Raw genomic sequence first — 20,971 nt, 5'->3', positions numbered from 1 at the left:
TACAAGAAATCTTCTTGCTGCATTTTTGTGCTCCCATGTGCTCAAAATGCACTACGGACCCCCTGTGTTCTCATGGGCATTACAAAAGTTTGTAATTTTATTCCTGCGACTTCCATTAAACAGATGAAAATGATACAGTACATCCCATTCCAACTTCTCATCCACAGGCTCTTTCATGCTCGTCTCTGACTCTCATTACAATCCTGAATGTCCTGAGACATCTATATCCATAGAAGGCTCATTGATATTTTTTAACATGTGCCTGATTTAGGAAACCGCTGAAAAAAAAATCTATACCCTTATGCTGTCTTCTGAGAAGATTATCAAGTACAAAATACTGAAATGAGAAACAGTCACATCAATACCATCAGGGTTAGTCCCAACAGCAAGAAAATACAGTTACTGCACTTGTGCCAGGTTTAATTGCTGTGAACACTGGGATGACTTAGCTTTGGCATTTTCTCATCAAAACAGAATAGAGCTGGCAATATCCATGCTGTCTCTGTCTGTTTGTATATCAGTGGAAAAATATCACTGCAATGAAAAATGAACTCATTTCAGTGCACTATAAACACAAAGATCATTTACAGTTAGTGCTGCCAAAAGGTGTGGTGACCAATTATAATTAAACCACTATTTCTGCAAGCCTTCGGTGCAGTGTAAATTATGCCAAGTGTACATACATAGGAGAAGGGCATTTTTTGCTACTGCTTTGGTAAGTTTTGGGACAAATTCTGTACTTTCTGCACCAAAATCCTGTTGAAGTTCTTGTAGTTTTGTGCTATATTGGAAAAAAAAAAAAGATTTGTAGAGATTATTCACTCAGCATTTAAAATTTAGAAGATGCTCCATTTAGAAATATAACCTAGAACATGAAGAATCTATAGGAAGCCAGCCAGGAACTCAGGAATGGCAAATTCCACAGTGACTTGTCCAGAGAAGGGCAGCAAGGCTGGTGTAAGATCTGGAACACAAGTCCTGTGAGGAGCAGCTGAGTGAGCTGCAGGTGTTCTGCCTGGAGAACAGGAGGCTCAGGGAAGACCTTATTGTTCTGTACAAGTGCTTGAAAGGTGGTTTGAGCCAGGTGAGGGTTGGCCTCTTCTCCTGGGCAACCAGCAACAGGATTAGAGGACATGGAGAACATTAGAGAAGCTGCACCAGAGGTGGGTTTGGTTGAACATTAGGGAGAATTTCTTCACAGAAAGGGTGACAAAACATTGGAATGGACTGCCCAGGGAGATGGTGGAGTCACTGTCCCTGGAGGTGTTTAAGGAAATGGTGGCACTTTATAAGTTTAAGGTGTTTAAAGATGAGGCACTCAGTGCTGTGCTCTAGTTGACAAGGTAGTATTAGGTCATAGGTTGGACTTGATGACATCAGAGGTCTTTTCCAACCTAGCTGATTCTGTGATTTACATACTGTTTTAATATTACATCCTTTGAAAAAATTGGTGTCTTCTTCTTCCTCCTCCCCAACAGGCTTCTAGCCAAATGGTTGCCTGCCAAAAGAACTGCCTCACACACATGCAGATGTATATCATCATCAATATCTGTAAGACCTGCTACAACTGGTACAGTTAGGAATCACAACATTTTTTTCTTTATTGTTGCAATCTTTAAGGTAATTTAAAATCAGTTCTCTGCTTGAATTCTGAATAAAGTTTGAAAAAGCCTTATATCATATTGTATCATTACAGACATCAGAAGAAAAATCATGGTTTATGAATCATGTAAGGCACATCCAGGACCTTAATGTGGAGAGGTCCTCCTGAGGTCTATGGAGCACGACCCCAGCAGGAAGTTAAGGGTTGATGACCTACTGCATGCAGATGAAGCATAAGTGGATTGAGAGTGTGGTGGGTGCTTCCTGCCCCAGGGCCTTGGCTGGGAGTGATTAGGTGGGTGCAGTGGCAGCAGTCAGCTAAGAACTTTTCCTTTGGTTTGCCTGGGTTTCAATTTTTATATAACTCTTGGTTAGGATTTTCTCCTCACTTTCTGTGACTGCCCAGTGGAAGTAAAAGTGATTTAGTGAGAAGGAAAGAAGCACTTATTTCCTACCACAGGAGTTAAACCTCCTGTACATTATGCTGTGCTTACGGGACAGGCACAAGGCCGTAATCCTGAATGAGTGCCAAGCGTTAGGCATGTGGAAGACTGCTTGCCACAAAGAAAGCTGAAGCCTTAGCCAAGTGGGTGAAGTAGGTAAGAACAGTGGCTAGGGAGTTAAACCTCCTTCACAGAGTTGTTTAACATTTCAGAATGCGCTACTGGATTTGCAATCATTTTCGCAGTGCAGCCTTATAACCAAACAGACATCTCATTTACGAAACTTTTTTATGTCTGAACAGAGAGAGGTTTGTCCTCAAGCAGGAAGCCTAAGTCAGAGCTTACACGGTGATATATTTTCAGTCATGTGACCAAGACAATAAACATGCATCGTTTGATCTGCGTGGCAACAGTGCATGAGTTGTAGCATATGCCAGGATAGAATGAGATGCAAATCTGCCAGGAGTGAGTCAGTACTCTGGGATGTTTCTCCACATCCTAAATTTTACCAGGCTGAGACTTGGGGACCTGACGTAAAATGTCTCAAGAACCCATAAAACTATTCCAGCAAGCATGATGGCTTAAGCCCTTATGTCAAAACATAGGAACAAGCAGTCTATTTTGTATAAAATATTTTTCAGTCATCTAACAATAAATTAAAATTCTTTTAAACATGTACTTCTGTAGGCATGCATTTACCAGCAGCCTTTTCCTCTCTGTATGATTCAAAGAGGGGCAGTAATACCTCTCCTGGGACAGAAAGCACGGGTAGAATTTAAAAATACCATTAAAAATTATCTCTTATTAATTGCTGTCACATTCAAATTTGAGCAATATCCTCTGGCCATTTAATACCAGTGCTGCCATTATACCTTGTTGTCTTATGACATTATCCAGCTAACCACACTGGTATGTTGTTTCCGAGACCGCCTCTGTTTACAAATCAAAGTGCCTTGCTTAAGCACAGCCTGCTGAAATGCTGTGCTGTTATTAGGAAATGTGAGTGGGCTGAAGTGGGGATCCCTGTAGAGTTAACTTGGCAGCCTTCAGGATCCTGGCTCAACCTGATATTAAAAGTGAGTCATCAGTTTACCCACACAGCAGGCCCTCACTTTGTACTTTTCACTGTGAGGAGCTCAGCAGAGGGACAGGAGATTCAGCCTTTGCTTCTCTAATTAATATCCAGCTGAAAGGAGCTCCTTGTTCAGGAAGACTTGGTAGGGTTTTGGTTGCTAGCTGGTTACTTTAGGTTTTGGTTTTTTTCTTTTACTTTGGTTTTGGTTTTTTGTTCTTCAGTTTTCACTGCTGATAGAGAACAGAAGCACAAGCGAGACCTTAACCACCTGGAACAGTAGTGTACAGGTGCCTGATACAGGCTGCCTCATTTCCACTTCAGGTCTAGGGTTATGCAACTGCCTCAGCTCCATCAATATTATTTTTGTATCTGCTAAGAGGTACTTGCAGCTCAAATCTTTAATTCATGTTAATTTGAGGCTAGGCTTTTATTTCTAGAAGACCCCTAAACAGCCCCTGATGGCCTCTGGCAGAAGTCATTGCCAGTGCTTGCATGTCTTTGAGGAGCTGAGGAATCACAATACAATAGATGCTGCAGGGTGAATATGCTTTCCAGGTTAATCGATCAAGGCCAAGTTTTCCTTCTGGCATGCATGTTAAATATCTAACTAATTGGTCTTTCATAGAGCGTTTTCTTGTTCTAGCAGCTTTGCAGCAGCACTGGGGGTGGCATGCAAACATAACATCTGATGGACAGACTGTTTCCTGTACTCTGAAGATGTCTTGATTTGCTTTTCTTTTGTTTTTTATCCCAGCCCATCAATCACATTTATATGCCTCTCTGCCACTGAGATAACTTTTCTGTCCTTTTTACAGCCTAAAAAAAAAAAAATTCTACATGCCTACTTCCCTGCTTTAAAGGTACACTTTATTGAAAAGTATCTCCTTCACATAGCACTTTTTGATCTTTTTTTGTCCCCAGCATGAGTTAGCAGCTGTATGAGCTAAAGCATGTGGATTTCAGTGCAACCTGGGCACCTAAGTATAGATGCTTTCCTGAAGCACAGCCTGCTTTTTTGTCAATATGTTCTGGATCTGAAGGGAACTGAAGTCAGTAGGATATTTCACTAGTGGTCCTAGTATAGCTGTATAGCCAGGTTGGTAAAAAAAGGATTCTGTGTGAGTGAAAAAAAAAAAAAAAAAAAAAACAAAAAACCACACAGTTATTTTGACTTCAGAATTTGCGTTTTTACAAAATCATATGTTCCCCAAATACATATTTTTTTCAAGCACCTCTTTATTTTCTTCTGATTTGTTTCAAGATATGCTAGTTTTATGTTCCTTTCTAATATGTTCTCTTTCTATTTATGCCTCTAACAGGCAGAGTCATTGTTATTCATTTCATTATATGAATTTCATGACAGTGCTACAGTTTGTTTCGTACAGCTGCAGACCCACTAAATGCAAAAGCATTCTTTAGTTTTGCTTCTATTCAATTTTGCTGGAACTCAGATCCCAACAGTTTGGGGAGAGTTTTTTGTTTGTTTAGATACTCCCAAAGGCAAGGAACTGGAATAGGAGAAAAATAAAATTTGTGTTACATACAAAATAAGTAGAAAAAAAGGAGGGAAAGAGGCTGAAGAAAATATAAATCTTCTTAAACAACCAAATGATTTGAATTATGGAAACGAGAGTGTTTTATGTCAAGTGCCTCTTCACCCTCTAAGTGTGCTATGAAATATGATCACTTGTCTTGAATACACTCTGTCCTCACAGCAACATTCTTGAACTTATAAACACTATTAATTGTGTCAAACTTGGAATCTGAATTCTGCAAGCCCTTCCTATGTTAAACTGAATGGGTTTCATTCATAGCTGGGCTAGGTTTGAATGAGCTCAGCACAGTTATGTTATGCAGGACAAACTTTTCATTAATAATTCTGCATTCTTCTATCAACAAATCTTTGAATAACCTATTTTGAAACAGTTTATGGCAACAGGACCCCTTTTCTCTTTGCCACAGTTCGGCTGAGAAAATCATGTATCACAGACCACTGATGAAACTGGATTTTCCACAAAGAAGAGCAACAGCAATTTAAAATGCTTTTCAGGCACCATTCTCCATTTTTCAACAGGAAGAGCCTCTGTTGGTAGGTGGAATACAGCTTTTATTCCTGCCAATGAGATTAGTATCTCTTTTACCCCTTGACTTAAGTTTATTTTATGATTGTTGTTTTAAATTAAATTGTAATTATAGGAACAGAGAGGAATACAATGAAAATAGTCTTCCTCTATGTTTGCTTTCTATGAACAAGCTAACATACAAACAGCAGACTAACCATAGCAGCAGGTCTATTCCATGCTGGTATTTCTTCTCAAACTCAGCTTTGCTGGCTCAGATGTTGTACATGGTAGCTCTCCACAGCAGCACACTGACAGTGTGAGCTTGATCTCTGCCTGAGATAGAGAGGGACACCCTGGGGAAAGATCAGTGTGAGCAGCTAAGAATGAAACTAAAATTTTAGGTGAGGTTTGATGTTCCATTTTATGCTTCTATTTTTGTTTCTGGGATTATAATAGATTATTTAACATTTTGATGCCAGTGTCTCCAAAGTTTGTCTGGTTGTACTAGCCTGGTTTTAAGATCTTTTGCTAGATTATGGATAGGCTTTTCCAAAAGGCAGAAAATTGCTCCATATGGACACAAATCAGCGTCTTTCAGAGATGGCACCGTTCAGGACCTCTTTTGGGGTTTGGCTGAGAAACTCAGCTTAACAGCCTGGTAAAACTCCATGTTATACAAGAAAAAGACATTTCCTTTATCTGGTGAACTCTGTTCGGTTTAAAAATATACTTGGATTTTTGTTTTTCCTTTAAAGAATCAAACGGATGTTGACCACCCAGACTGAATCATGCAGTAGGTGATGCCAAGAAATCCTTCTTAAGTAGTGATCTGAGACTCTGTGTGATGTATGTGTGAGAGCAGTGAGGCTTGTAAGGAGGGGATGCCAAACCTGCTTTGCTGTTGCACTCAGGAGGAGAGAAAACGTGATGGCAAAGCATTTGCTGAGATCCTGGATTGCCAAGTACAGTCAGGGTGGGCTGAAGGGGTACCAGTGTCTCCCTAAGGAATGTGGGAGGAGGTAAAGGCTGTCCTCTGCACTGCTTTCTTCATCTTCTGATCCTCTGAATGACAAGGGCCTCAGAGATTGCTGAGATTTCTGTCCAAGCAGCAAAAAGTTTGTGTCATCATTACTCAGCTCTCTTCTGCTTCCTTTGGGCTATGAAGTCCCTGCCCAAGGGTTTGCCAAGAACACAGTACAGTCAGTACAGTCTCCAGAAAGCTCTGCAACAAACCTCAACAGAATGATCAGTAACAGCATATTTCAGAAAAACAATAAATCAGCATTTATGTACTGCTTTTCTCAAGCATGAATTAATGAATACACAGAAAGTTCTATCAGAGTGGATGGTTCACAGGCTGTAATGATGATGAACAGGCACCTTTAATCCAAAGCATGCTCAGCACTAAATCAGCGCTTGGTGCAAGATTAATTATAAAACTCAGAGGTAAATCAGTGATCAGCCAAAAGCAGATAGATAATGCTAAATGGTGAGTTAATGTGAATTTCCCAGACTTTGGGTGGCAAACAGAAGGCTGCCACTGTTACAAAACACACAGGTGAAGTCTACCACCCCAGTCACTTTTAACAGTAGCTTTATCCAGATAACTTTCTGAAAGCAGCATCACTGACAAAGCAAGGTGTTACTTAGTAAATGTAGCACAATTTCCTCCTTTGCTCTTAGTACATGGTATATAAGATCTCATATATGTAAGATAACAAGAGCCAAAAGTTCTCACAAGAAAGCAAAATGGAGAAAAACTCTTTAAAAATAGGAAGAATGGCAACATGTGTGACTAAACAAGAAAATGAACATGTCACGTAACTGTCTAACACAAGAAATGAGAAGAGGAAAAGATGAAACTGTCAATGAATCTGTGCCACAACCACAGAGCAGTCAGAGGAAAAGTGATCTCTGGATCCATGGACTGGAGAGGCTTTGGCCAATTTTGGTCCTGACTGTTTTCAAATTCAGTAAAAGCATTTTCTGCAGGACAAGACCATTAAAGCTTATTCCTAAAGTTTAAAGTTTAATGCTAAATAGATTGTTGAACTACAGATATCTGAGGGAATGTCTAAGAGTGTGAGTCAGGACTACTGTATTCAAAGCCTGGCTAAAGAACAGCAGATTTGGAGTAGGTGAAATAAAGTGCTGAAGTAGTTTAATAGACTAACCTGAACACCAGGCTGTGACAGAACAAAAACCAGATCACTCTGATATTTCTGAATTAGCAATTCTGTTTCACATAAGAAGGAATATTCAATCATAATTTTTCTTCAAAAGTATAACCAGATGGGCAGCCACCCTAACAGCCAAGAAACATGTCTTTTGAGAGTCATTCTGGGGCATTTCATAGAATAAAACACCCTTTTCTCTCTCTCTTTTTTTTTTTTTTTTTTTTTTTTTTTAGCAGCTCTGGTTTCAGGTTCTGACAAAGGCAGACAGGGCTGTTACATATGGAAAATGGTGCAATGGGAACACTATCATAGTGAACCAGCTCCTGTAAGCAGCTGAGTTACTCCATTGTTATTCAGGCAGATTCTGTTAACAAGGTCTTGGCCCAAGCAAGAATTTTAGAAACAGGGAATTAATATCATTAGGGGGAATTGATATTTTCTGTACTATTTTCTCTATTCTTTTCCTCATGGTGTAGTATGGGCAAGGAACAATTATCCTTCAGCTGCAACGTGAACATACCTAGAAAGAAACAAAGAACCTAATTATTCCTCTGTTCACTTGTTCTTCCCCTCAGGCTAACTTGTACCTGTTTTTGAGGAGATACAGCTGTTTAAATGTACAAGATCTGTTATAGTGAGATGGAATAAATAAGTCTTCCATCCCTATCCTCAGTCTTTGGGTCCTGTTCACTGCCACTGCATCTCTTGTGTTTCACGTTCTGCAAGATTAGAGGACTGGCATGGAAGTGTGGTTTGATATTATGGAGAAAGAAATGAGCTTATCTCTCATAATGCACAATATTATCGAGGCAGGTCCATTCCTGAAGTTTAAGAAACAAGTCATTATTCCAGAGATATATACATTTACAGGAGGGATAAATCATTTCTAGAGAGACCATTTCAAGGTTATAGAACATTATAAAAAACACAACAGAAAGCCAGTTCTCACATAAACCCATGGAAGGGCAGGATTTTGGGTGGCAGAAGTGTCTTTGAGAAGTTTGGAAGTCTCTATATAGTTGGAGAAATAGTAAAACTACTTCTGTCTTCTGTCCTTTACTCCTGTAGCATAAAAGTGAAAAGAACCATAAGATTTATTCCTGTGATATGGCGATCATGATAGGGAAACCACTGCCAAATGAAACTAATCAATTGTTGAAATATTTGCTGGTAACCTGTACATTGAATAAACTGTTCTAATCATGGTGAATTCTGGGAGATTTGCAACAGTAAACATTGTGCTAAAACTAGCAGCACAATATTCACCAGTAGGGAATTTTATGGTTTTTGTCTCTAATACATGTTTATTCACACTCATGTTGCACACCAAGTACTGCATGCAAGTAAGTGTGTGACAGTTAATGAGGAATATTGTGCTGATGCAGTGTTTACACCTTATTTTAGGTTGGATTTGATCAAGAAAATGATTGAAGGAACACCGGTATCCTGCAGGGATCTCTTCTGAGAATTGCCCTGCTGCATGTTAAAAGGATAGGTTTGCCTAGGACAACATTTATTTAAGACACAATATTTTAAATAGTTTAACTGTTCATTCACTCTGGAAGAGCACCACTGACTCTAGATAGCACATGCAAGTCCACAGGCTAAAAAAATAGGGATTTGCTTCTAAATAGTCTGAAATGCATAAAAGAAAAGTATCTCGGGAGTGTGTGTGTGTTCACACTCCTGTGTTTGTTTGGGGAGATAGAGAGGTAGAACAGCTGTATAAAATAATGAAGCCTTCCTTTCTAGACAGTATAGCTCTGTACAAGCCACACCATGACAGATGAGCCACCATCTATCCCTGCTTAAGCGGGAATGTGTACATCATGAACGCATTTCCTACACTGTTGGAGGATTTCTACCTGAAATTCTGTGTGTGGGGAAAATGCTATATTATTTTCCTTCCACTTTCCAGGCTCAGCACATAGTAAAATCCTTGCCTGCAGATTTCAGGTTTCCTTTTGTATGGTGAAGTTATCAGCTTTCTGTCAGGGTTGCATTATGTTTTTTGAAGGAGGTGGAAGAGGTGGGGGAGAAGGGTTTTTTTACAAGCTGACAGTTAGAATGTGCTCTAATGAATTGAATCTGGCCAACTCTTCATCTTCTGTTGAGCTTTGCAGACTTGCAAAGCTTTGAACCTTGCACATGAAAGGGGGAAGTATTTTTTGGAATCTGCTATGACTGAAACTTTGCTGCTCATCTGAAGGTATCATTTGTATTTCACTTCATAAAGTAATGAACACTGGAGCTGTCTCCTGTGAACTAGTCCAGCAGTCTTGTCCAATTTTGCTAGTGAAGGTCATAAAAGTTAAGCGTTCCTGCAGTGAGACCAACTCTATGGCAATCTTCAAAGGACATGCTTCTGTCCTGGCCAGAACCTAGTATATAAGAATATCAAAGAACTAATATCTAAGATGTTTCAGTTACAGATATCAACTAAACCTTTATCCAGCATTTATGAGGCTTGAATAACATTACTGTGCTAGGAAAAGCAGGAATGAAAATAGTTTCCCAAAAAGATTTAGAGGTTTCTTTAAATTTTAACAATTCAACTTTCTGCATTATTGGTTTTTTGCAGTTTTCTCTTTCTTGTAGTGAAGCATTAATCTGACTTAATTTTCAACCTATAGAATCTGTTTTAAATGCATTCCATGAAAATATTTAAAAGAAATCTCAGAGAAATAGTCTGCAAGAAAATCAAATAGCATTTTTAGATCGATTGTTGGTTCAAACACGAGCCAGGTATTTTTTCCCATGAACTGCTTTCTTCTCATTTATTTTTGCTGTCAGTCTTTCAGACTTCTGCCCTGATCTTGCCAAGTCTCACAAAATGAATGATCTGCTATGTATTTCAAAGAAGGAAAGTCCTCCAAAAAGAAATCCACATCCATGGAGGAAGTGGAGCTGGTCTTTAATTTATAGCAAATGGATTTAGTGAACATTTAGTTTACATCTACCAAATGGGTTTTTGAGAAGATAGTAGTATTAACTTCATTGTTTGGTACTCATTTCAGTAACAATCCATGATACGTAAACAGTTTGCATTAAATAGTTTGAGTTAATAGTTTGCATTTAATAGTTTGCCCATAGCTGGGCATCAAAGGCTGGCAAGAACACTGGACTCCAACAGGATGGCTGATAGAGAGCTCTGATGCATCTTTGAGCAGCATAAACTTTCTAGCAGAGATTAAAATCTCATGTGGAATTTTTGTTATTCTTTAATGACAAGCTAGTTGCTATGGAAAATTAGTATGACCAATATGATGACAAATACTGATGCACATTTTCCACTGTCCTGGAAACTAATTCTCCTTTCTCACATTCTCTTCTTTGGTTTATTCATATGATATAATAAAAGAGTAGTTAACTTTCAAAAACATCATGTAAATATTGAAAGCAGTATGCAACCCACAGCGCAGTATATCTTTACATAGTTACAATAAGCCCTATGCAATCCTACAATTAATGTCAGATTTGATTTCTCTTGTGCTTTTCTGTCCTTATTATTGCAATTATTTCTGTTTTTCCTCTCTCTAGTCTTTTCTCAGGCTCTCAAAGTGATAGCTTTTGTGATCATTTACTTTGTATATTATTCTAGTTTTCACTTCACTTTAAAATGATTGTTTCAATATTACATTAAATTGATTTTTCTTCTCCGTTCTACCTCCCACATTCCTGTATTGATATCACTTCTTCCATTCTCATTTCCTCAGTATTCTTGGATTTCTTATGGATAGAGTCTTCAGCTGAGTGGTGTTTGAACATGGTCATTTGGTTTGTTTGTGAGATGTCTACACCATGTCTGCTTCAACCACTTGATAGAAATTTTTTTATAGCCATATTGGTTTGGCAGAACCTGTACATATTTCAGCATCATTTTTACATGGAATGTGGATCTGCTCTTTCTAGCTTGTTCCTAGCACTCAGGGTGGATTAAAGACTGCATTGATCACTGAATATGTCTGAGAAAGTTAATTTTAAGCAAGATTTAACGCCAGAAGTTATAATATTTGTATTCATATAAAATAAGTAGAAATTAATTTCAGTTCCTGACTCTGTTTGAAGAACTAAAGTGAGGATTCTTTGAATTCTATTACAAGCTAATTATTTCTTGTTCTAATCTCAGAATATTTTTCCCAGACTTATTTGACTATGCTGGCTTTTCTCCAAAAACTGAAAAACATTTTTGAATGAGCATTTTATTCTAAATTATTCCAAGCATTTTTGGTTTATTATTATGGCCAATACTTTTTGTCTGTTTGGCATTCTGTCTGCCCCCAGATAAATTTGTTTTTCCTTCCCTCTGAAAAACCAGTATAATAATTTAGGAGCTAAATAACTTTTCAGTAGACTTGTCACTGATGTTCAGATTACAGTTTTACTGCTAGGCAAACAGAAACCCACATTTAAAGCGTGGATGGAGGCAGCTGGATGTTGTTACAAAAGCTGGTGGCTAGAGGGAACTCTTTTTCCTTGTTGGAGATGGATCTAAGAGTAAAGGAACTTCTAGTGCAGCAAAGCAGTCCATTAAAAAAGGAGGAGGAAAAATCCTTGAAACAAAAACATTTGCTTGAATTCTGAAGTGCTCCCAGTTGGGCGTAGGAATGAGGAGAAGTGTCAATGAAATTTATCATTTCTCCAGCTAAGAAAAGGAGAGCCTTTCAATGTCCAGGGACAGTTGTAAGGTCACGCACGGCTAAATGCACTCCCAGCAGCCAGCTCCTTGGAAGCTGTTAGAAGAGTTATGGCAGCCTGGGTTACCCTGGCTGCAGGGGTAGACGTTTTGGTTTTGTGCATGTGGGAAGAGAAGACAGACCACAAAAAAGAGCGGGCAGTTCACAGAGCAGCAGTAGGTAAGGCATTTAGGTAACAGCTACTGCACTTTTAGGCCCCAAGCCAGCAAATTAATTAAGCATATGCTTATGTTTAAACATTGAGTAACTCATAGCTTTAGCTAAGCTATTCAGATGTTAAAAGTTTAACAGCTTTGAAGCCTACAGGCATCAGGTTGCTGAAGCTTTGGTGTTTTGGCTCCATCTACACCCCTGGGTACTGCCGGGTGGTGGGCACAGGGTGGGTGGGGAGAGCTTTTGTTTGGAGAATGTGTTGGGGTGGTACTTGGAAAAAGCTGAAGTGTAGGGAAGCCTGACATGTGCACAGCCTCACTCCCATCTGAAACTGGGCTGTGGCCAGCTTGTGTACCTTACACAGGAATTTGGAAGCACTCCTGGTATTATAATGTGGTCCTAGACACCTATTTATTTCTTGTCCATTATTCTTGTTAGATAATGCCCTGAAAGATAATGTAGTAGAGCAAATCAGATGAGGGGAAGCAAAGCAAGTATGGAAGAGTTGGAGAGGAGAGTACAATACTGACAATTAACATTACCTTAAGGTCTGGTTTAATGCTACTTTACTCCAGTACTGCTTAACTCCACTGAGCATGGCAAGAAAATAATGTAAATCTTGTCATACTCCTCCACGTTATCTGAATAGCTCTGAAGCCATGAATACCTCACAAGCCTCAATTGTCCTTACAAGGACTAGCTACCAGAAGCTAAGGCCCACAGCCCTTAAATGGGGTCACTATTACAAACACAGTAGGGCCCAGGTGTAAGTGTTTCAGCAAATGTTCCTGCAGATGCTCTCCAAATGTTCTCAGCTGCACTCCAAAGCGCGATTTTCCAAGAGCTGTTGAATGTACCTTGCATTCAGCAGCTGTGGCTATACTGCTAAAAAGCACTGAGTTTGACAGCTCTGCCTGCCCTCTGTCTACACTGCCAGTTGGCCTGGGCAAGCTTGGCCCTGAGACAGTGGAGTGTAGTCAGGCAGGTACAGCCCAAGACGTCTGTCCTGTGTGACAGTGCCAGGACTGTGTTTGCTCACTGCACAGCACACAGGGCTGATCCCAAACGTGATCTCTCTTCTACCCATGGCATGCTATTTAAGTACTGAGCAGTTCTGAACCCTTCAGTTGTGTCAAATCAGGCCAAAACTCTGTCTAACCCTGGCATCTTGCCATTGGCAGAGGAAAATAGAGGTTGATAGTGGAGAGCATTTCTTCCCAGAAATACTTTCACATCCTGCAGCAATTCATGCTTCAGCAGCTTAGCCAGATTTTCATTGAAAGGATTTATCCTACCATATCCACATCACCCTGCAGTAGGGAGCTCCATCATACCAGCCTCCTGCTTTTCAAAACTGCCACTGGATGCCTCCTTTTGACATCCCCCAGTTGCACTCACAGAGACCACACATCGTCTGTGCAACGACCCTGTCCTGTGCCTGATTTTGTAGATCTCTGTAGAGTGTCTGTCCTCAGACAAGTCTCTAGAGGCTAAAGAGACATGGTGCAGTTACTTATTCGTCACCTGGAAGTTGTTCCATACCTTTGATCAGCTCTGTCACTCGCCTCTCTACTTTTTTTCAGTTCTACTATGTCTTTTTTAAGATGTGTGTGCCGGGGGAGGGAACCATAACTGCTTAACTAGGTCACATAAAATCTTGGACAAATTCCTGGGTTTCTATTTTAATGTCTCCAAAGCCTTGGCAAAGGTTCAGAACAGTTCAGTTTTCTTCCTCTCTCTCCCTTCAGTAAAGTTACTTCTATGATTAAGGCAAACCTCCCAACCTCCCAGCTCGCCAATGTGAAGCTGGAACAGAGAAGTTCATCTAGAAACACACTGATGGAAAGATCACTACATTTGGTCCTCTTCAAACTCAGGCATTCTTACTATATAATCTCACTCACAAACTGATCAAGGCCCATTTGAAAATAAGCAAGAGGTTTTGCCCCCACTACTCCTACCAATAGGCTGTTACAGAATATCACAGCCATAGGAAATCTCCTTTCCACTCTATCTTTCTTCATAGATGCTTTATAAAACTTATTTTAGTTCATCTTCTCTTTTTCAATAATATTTTTTCCCTCACATATTTATGGGCCACAAGCATGCTCAGGATAATCATGTGAGGTAATTCAAACTATGTCCCTCCACTGTCTTGCATGACAGAGTTTCTACTTCTTTCTTCTAGCTGTCACCTACATCTGCCGTAGGTGCACATTGCCTTTTCTGGATACCCATGGCCAAAGCTGTGGACAGTCTGCTGGATCAGGGCCCATCAGTGCCCTGGCAACTGCATGTTTCTGAAAAAACCACACTTGGTTCACCCTAACAGGACATCTGCCTTTCTCATCTTGGTAATTGCCATGGTCCTGATGCAATCAGTTCATTTATCCAAATATTCCCCTTGTGTTTAATCATTTTGTCTCTTAAATTTTGTTCTACGGCTCTCCAATCCTCTTGAGCTCCAGCCGATAGCACTAGCCAGATTTTCCTGTTTCTTCTATCCTGGCCAAAGAAGGGAATGAAAGCACCTAACTGCCACTGCAAATGTCCTATTGCTATATTTCTATATAAATATTTCTATTAGTACTCCCAGAATTCTCTTTAGCTCTTCTGCCTTCCATTCTCAATCGCAAATTAATAATTGAATTTGAGGGCACCTCTAGAATATTTTTAATAGTCACCTTTCTTGATTGCATCCATCTTTCTTATTACAGATGAGATAGTATTTATTGTGTAAATTCTTTTGCAAGCCCTAGTTCAAGTCATCTTTCACCAAAGTGTAAATCAAATGATGGAAATGTTAAACTTAAGTATTTTGGGGGACTTTTTGCCACAGTGGATGTATTATTAGACTTTCTGATTACAAAACATATTTTAAGGATGTTACCACTCAGTTAAGCATGCTAACTTTTTGCTCTGGTTTTATTCTCTCCCTTGATTTGAACTTGTTGCTGGGTGAAAAGAAAACTCAGAGTTTCTTGAAGTGTTTTATAGTGCCATAGCTGTAAGACAGGGAAAAGTGACACATGTATTTCATTTCCATTGATGCCTTAAGAACCTCTCAGAGCAGGGAAACACAACGTGGCAATACCTTTGCCTTCTGCATACTAGAAAGAAGGGTAGAGAGGCACCGGAGTGGTCCTTGCAGCTAAGGGAAGATTTGTTCCAAATATTGGCACAAATGTTCTGAGTAACAAGGCATCTTACTTCTGTCCATCTTACTTTTATCACTGGACTTGCAGAATCTCTTCATTAAGATGTTTTTTAACTGTGGGTATGCAGAAGTACCTCCTGGCTTCAGCAAAGAGGCTGTTTTTGCTGAGGGCTTTGAAGCTCCCAGATTTATAAACAGGAGAGTTGAAGACAGATTTAATAATAACCTGAATCTACCCTAGAGCACACAGGCACGAGTCTCTGTTTAGTTCATAAGTAGAGCAATGGTAATTTGGATCATTCAGTGGAACAGAAGTGGTCATCACAAAGCAGAGGCCAAGGCTGTAAAATCTGACACACTTGAGACCTCTGGCTTACAAGGCTTTGGGTTAAGCACATGTCATTATTTGCATGCTCTGCACCTAAATCCCATAGCTGCTGTTAGAGCCCATGGATTACAAAAGCTGAGTTACCAAAGTGCCGAGTTGCTGGGACAAGTTCTATCACCAGTTTTAATAGCCTTTAGCTCTATTACCAGTGTTTATTTCCATGTTTATTGGTTTATTCCATCTTGAGATAAATAGCAAAACAGATCTTTTCTTCTTAATGCTAAATAGCCATTTTCATTCTCTATGTACATTTTTATTCTACAGTGTGGCTACCTAAAGATGCCCAGACATTTGCTTAAAATATGTTCTCAGACAACAAGAAAGACATCAAATGCATGGAGCAGTGCCTATCTCCAGGAACCAAGTAACATTTACAACTTCTTGCCTTCCAAAGAGTGATCTTTGGGCATCTTCATACTCCAGAAACTTCTCTTAAATATTTTTAGTCTCAGGATTTTGGGAGGGGATTGAAATATTTCCTGCCAAGTTTTTCAGAAGGTGTATTGCCAAAAATGTCTGTACAAAGAGTAGAAACTACTTAAAAATATTTACTTCTTTTATCCCAAATTTCATCTGTTACACTCATGCTCTACTTCATTCACAGAACAAAATGCCATGCACAACACACACACCACTTTGTAATGTTCGTGATCCAGATGCTTTTGCTAAACATATGGCTGCTGACAGTAAAAATTCAGAAAGAACTCTTACTGAATCTGCTTTTTGTCTACTTGCTTTTCCTTTATACTCACTTTTTTCCTGTTCCAAACTATGGCAGGCATTTAGTGTATCTCAGAAAACAAGAATTTCCCAACTTTTCTCACCTCTTAGCATTCTCATCACCTGCAATTATTCAAAATAATAAAACGCTGGCATTTTTTCCTCAGGAAGGAAAAGCTACATTATGTAAAAGATTTGTGGCTGTGATTGATTACAGACTATAGAGGAACAAGATTATTCTGAAGGAAAAGTCTTAGAGATAAAAGGATTATAGTTACTTACACTTGCTGACATGGGATTGAAATGCTCCATTTCTGCTTTTGTGACCACTGGGCTCACTTGTGAAAGCTGGGTTAAACTGGGTAGGAACAGATTAGAAACAAAAATCAAGTCCATTTTTCCACAGTCCAGAGAGCACAAGAGAAACACTAAAGGAAAAAAAAAAAAAAAAAAAAAAAGATATTAAAATATCTTTTTGTTTTTGAGCTTGACCCTTCATTCCCTTGTCCCATTACACTGGAGTTAATGGGACTGCTCTACTCCCACAAGGACAATTTAAGCTATTTTTAGTAAGAAAGAGTTCTCTTCCATACACACTGTCCATCTGAGGAGTGCAGAGGAGAGCAAGCAGAGGAGAACTGCAGACTGTGTGGCTTGGCTTGTGCAGCCACAGCCCTGGGATGATGCTGGAGCCCCTCACCACACCCCAGGTAGAACTCAGCAGGTCACTGCCACCCCAAACGCCTCTCCCTGGGGCAGGGGCAGCCAGAGCCACACACCAGCTCTGTGGGAAGGAGGATATGAGACTGCTGTTCCCAGCAGAATTGTGCCTCAAGTTCATAGGGACACCCAAGGAAGGGTTCAGGGCTGACCGAAGTCTCTTTCCTGAAGGATGGCCTCTCTTCACTTGCCAGAGTGGGAATGACATTTCTTTGCTAGAAATCAGCAGCTGTAGTGTGTTTTTTTCTAGTTTCAGAGCTTTTCTTATTTTTCCAAGCCTTTCCCCTTTCCCTCTGCAATAAAGTGGTCATTGTATTTACTCATGCTGTGCTGGAATGTTTTTTTATTTACAATGAAGTAGAAATGTTGCCAAACCTTTCAATGTTAGTTTAGTAAATTTTTTCCCACCACTTTTTGTTTGTTTGCTTTAATGCACCTAATTTTTATTTTCATTCTGTTCTAATTTGTTTGCACTCATTTTGCAGAAAAACATCTGATGCAGTTTGGACCACAAGTGGCTCACAGATCCCATTCTGAGTAACAAAACTTTATTGATGTTCATACCCTTTTGACAGACTTTTACTTCCTTTGAATTTCTCTTAAAAGTTACACTGGACATCTGCATATCTTAAAAAGAATCAAAGGTAAAAAAGCACCTATTTTGATTTATGTTAGCCCTTCCTGTTGCACAAAAAAAAAAAAAAAAAAAAAAAAAAAAAAAAAAAAAAAAAAAAAAAAAAAAAAAAAAAAAAAAGTAAAAGAAAAATCTTACTTTATTAATATGAGAGGGTTAAATTTCATCACTTAATTAAAGATGTGAAAAAATCGATCTTGGAAAACCTCTTCGTGTTCATGTTCATGTAGGTGGATAGTCTGTATGCTTTTTGCATGGTGTGTGTCAGTGTCACCTGATGTATGTGTGAACTGATCTTGAATGTAGACAAAGAGCTAAACTCCCCAGATTCTAAAAACTAAAGAGATTAGGACTCAACTCACAAACATAGATTTTTAATGATCAGGGTTGAAAAAGAAATATTTAGAAAATAAACCTCATTGCAGAAAGATTTATATTGCATGGGCAACTTCTTTTTAAATTAAATGGCAAGCATCCTTAAACTGTGATTTACTGGCACGGCTGAGTTCCCCAAGGTACCACAACAAACTCCAGGGATGAATCAGGGAATGCTCAGGAAGTGGCCACCATCAGACAGCAGCAAGCTTGCAGTGACTGGGACATGGGCAGTACTGGAACACAGCCCTGAGGCAAGCTTCTCACCAGAGCTCCTGATGGAGACATAAGGAAACTCCCTTTTCTTCTCAGGACACTGATTGCTGGGGAAGGTTTCTGCTGATATACACTTGGCTTACATGATATTTTTTGTCATCATGATGTTGATAGAGTGAAAAAATAACATCATAATTTTCAGCCCAGGAGGATTTGTGCAGGGGAGACTATGAACTCCTCAGCCTTTGTTTGGCCTCTGCAACAAATTTTGTTGCACTGAAGGGCAGGTGCTTCCATGGCTTTTCCTTCCATTTCCAGTACAGGAACTTTTACTTTTCTGCAGAAATACTTGTTTTATTAACACTCTGGTTTAGTGAGGTACTTAGGAGCTCTTAATTTTTTTAAATTAGGTTTTTTAAATATAAGAGTTTTTTTAAACCTCTTATATTCTTCACATGTTGTAACTGTCCCTTTCAGTAGATATGAAATGTTCCTACCACATTTGTTGAAACTTGGCTCTTTGTATAATCCCACTTTCTAGCTAAGTCTCATTAGCTGTTTCCTTCTTGTCCTTATCTCGAGTTTAAACCTTTCTACTCTCCAGGGCCCTCTAGTGCTCCTGATAGCACTTTGCCCTCAGTTCATTGCTACTGTCAATAATTTGTGAGCAAAATGACCAGGGTTTTGCAGCAGACTCACATACCAGGGTGGAGGTACCCAACTTGGAAGCTTTTAGACACATGATGTTTGGTGAGGGGAATTCCCACCCTCTTTGCCTTCCATCACTATTTACTATTATTACTTCTCTAGGAATTCCAATAATCTAATTTCATAAGAGTGCCTTCTAAGCCATATACTGGTTTTGCTTCTCCTTTTGCTGATCTGGGATTTTTATGTGCTATGAAGTAACTTATGTAATTATAAAGTGCATTTCTTTCGGCACCTAAATTACTCTCCTCTGTGAGATCCAGAGTTTGGATCCAGTTTGCTATTGCATGTATTTGTGAGAAAACAGAATTAAACTGGAACACAAGCAGAAATTAAGTTTAAATGTCACAAGGTTTTTTTTTTTTTTTTTTTTTTTCTCACTATTCATTCTATCTTAAAAAATAGTGAGATTACTCAAGATGGTGAGAAAGTCTGAAGGCTACTGTGTTTATGTATAAGGAGTGATAAAAAATAAAGGGTTATTTATTATATGGGCAAGATGTGATGCTCGTTTTCATTCTTAGAAAGCTCATTATACCCACTCAAATTCTGTTTGCACTGCCAAATGCTTATTAAGAGTCAGAAGTGCAGATGAGAATTGATCCCAATTTATGTCAAGACCTGCAAGTAGTTCTGCAGCTTTCTGCTGAACTTTATTTCAAGAATCTCCAGATAAAACATTCAGGGAGAGGAGGCTGGCATAAAGCATGGGCTTACATATTCACAATGCAAACCTCAGAACCACAAATAACTTATTATTTAATAACTGGATTTCTTCAAGTGCTGCTAGCCCCAAAAGGCCAGCTCGTAACTGCTCAACTTTCTCCGTTGACTCTAATTAAGGTTTTCCTTGGCTCATGATTGTGGTGAACTTGGAGAACTTTAAAGTTTGGGGTTTTTTTAAATCTGCTTTTCTCACCAGGTGGAGTGTTCCTGAAAACCCCAAACTTATGAACTTTCCAGTACGTTTTACAAGATATCTCTGTCTACACATTTGACTGAAGATGGAGGCATTCCACAAATCCCCAAGTAGACATCATTTTATTAGCCAGTTTGTGCACTGTATACAGGAGAATATGGGATTATTTGTTAAGAAATTTACTGCCAAAAAATTTATGGCAGCAATATAAACTCACAAGTGTCCCTTTCTGCAAGAGGGGGAGTTGACTTCAGTAGCTGTATGACTGATGATGTGACAAAGTGTGATAGGGAATGCAGCTGCTGGAGCAGAAATAAAGTCCTAAAAATCATAGATAGAAAATAGAAATGTATTTAAAAGGAAATAATTATTTTATTGTTTAATTTTTATAATTATTATTATTACGCTAATTAAAATCCCTTCCAAGAGACTGAAGATGTCTTTTTATTGTGTGTATTATTTTAGAAAGAATGAGGATATTAAAGTGTTCTTAACTATTGTATTAATTATGTCTGCATCTTTGAAACACATTTTTTCTAAACCTTTTTTTGCTGTATTTATACTGAAATAATTTATTTTATCTTAAATTAAAAATTATTCCCTGCTATGCAGGACCTGCATGATGCTTTTGTGTTTGAAATTCCGTGTTTGACAATCTAAGTTTTATCAGTAGTTTCTACTATATACATATGGCAATGCTAAGGAAATTCTGTGCTGACATGTTTCTCCTTTAAATCAGACTGGTTATTTTTGGCTTTGACTTTTTGTCATTTTTAGCGGTTTTTTTTCCAATACCCTCTCTCTCCTTTGCCTCATCCTGTTTTCTCTCCTCCTACTCCCCAAAGCATGGAGAATTTCCAGTTTGGATTTGAACTTTGTAGCTGGCTACTCTCTCAAAAACCAGCTGAACCAAAACTCCAGGCA

The sequence above is a fragment of the Sylvia atricapilla genome, chromosome 1, assembly GCF_009819655.1.
Source record: "Sylvia atricapilla isolate bSylAtr1 chromosome 1, bSylAtr1.pri, whole genome shotgun sequence".
NCBI lineage: Eukaryota > Metazoa > Chordata > Aves > Passeriformes > Sylviidae > Sylvia > Sylvia atricapilla.
This window is presented reverse-complemented; position numbering follows the sequence as displayed.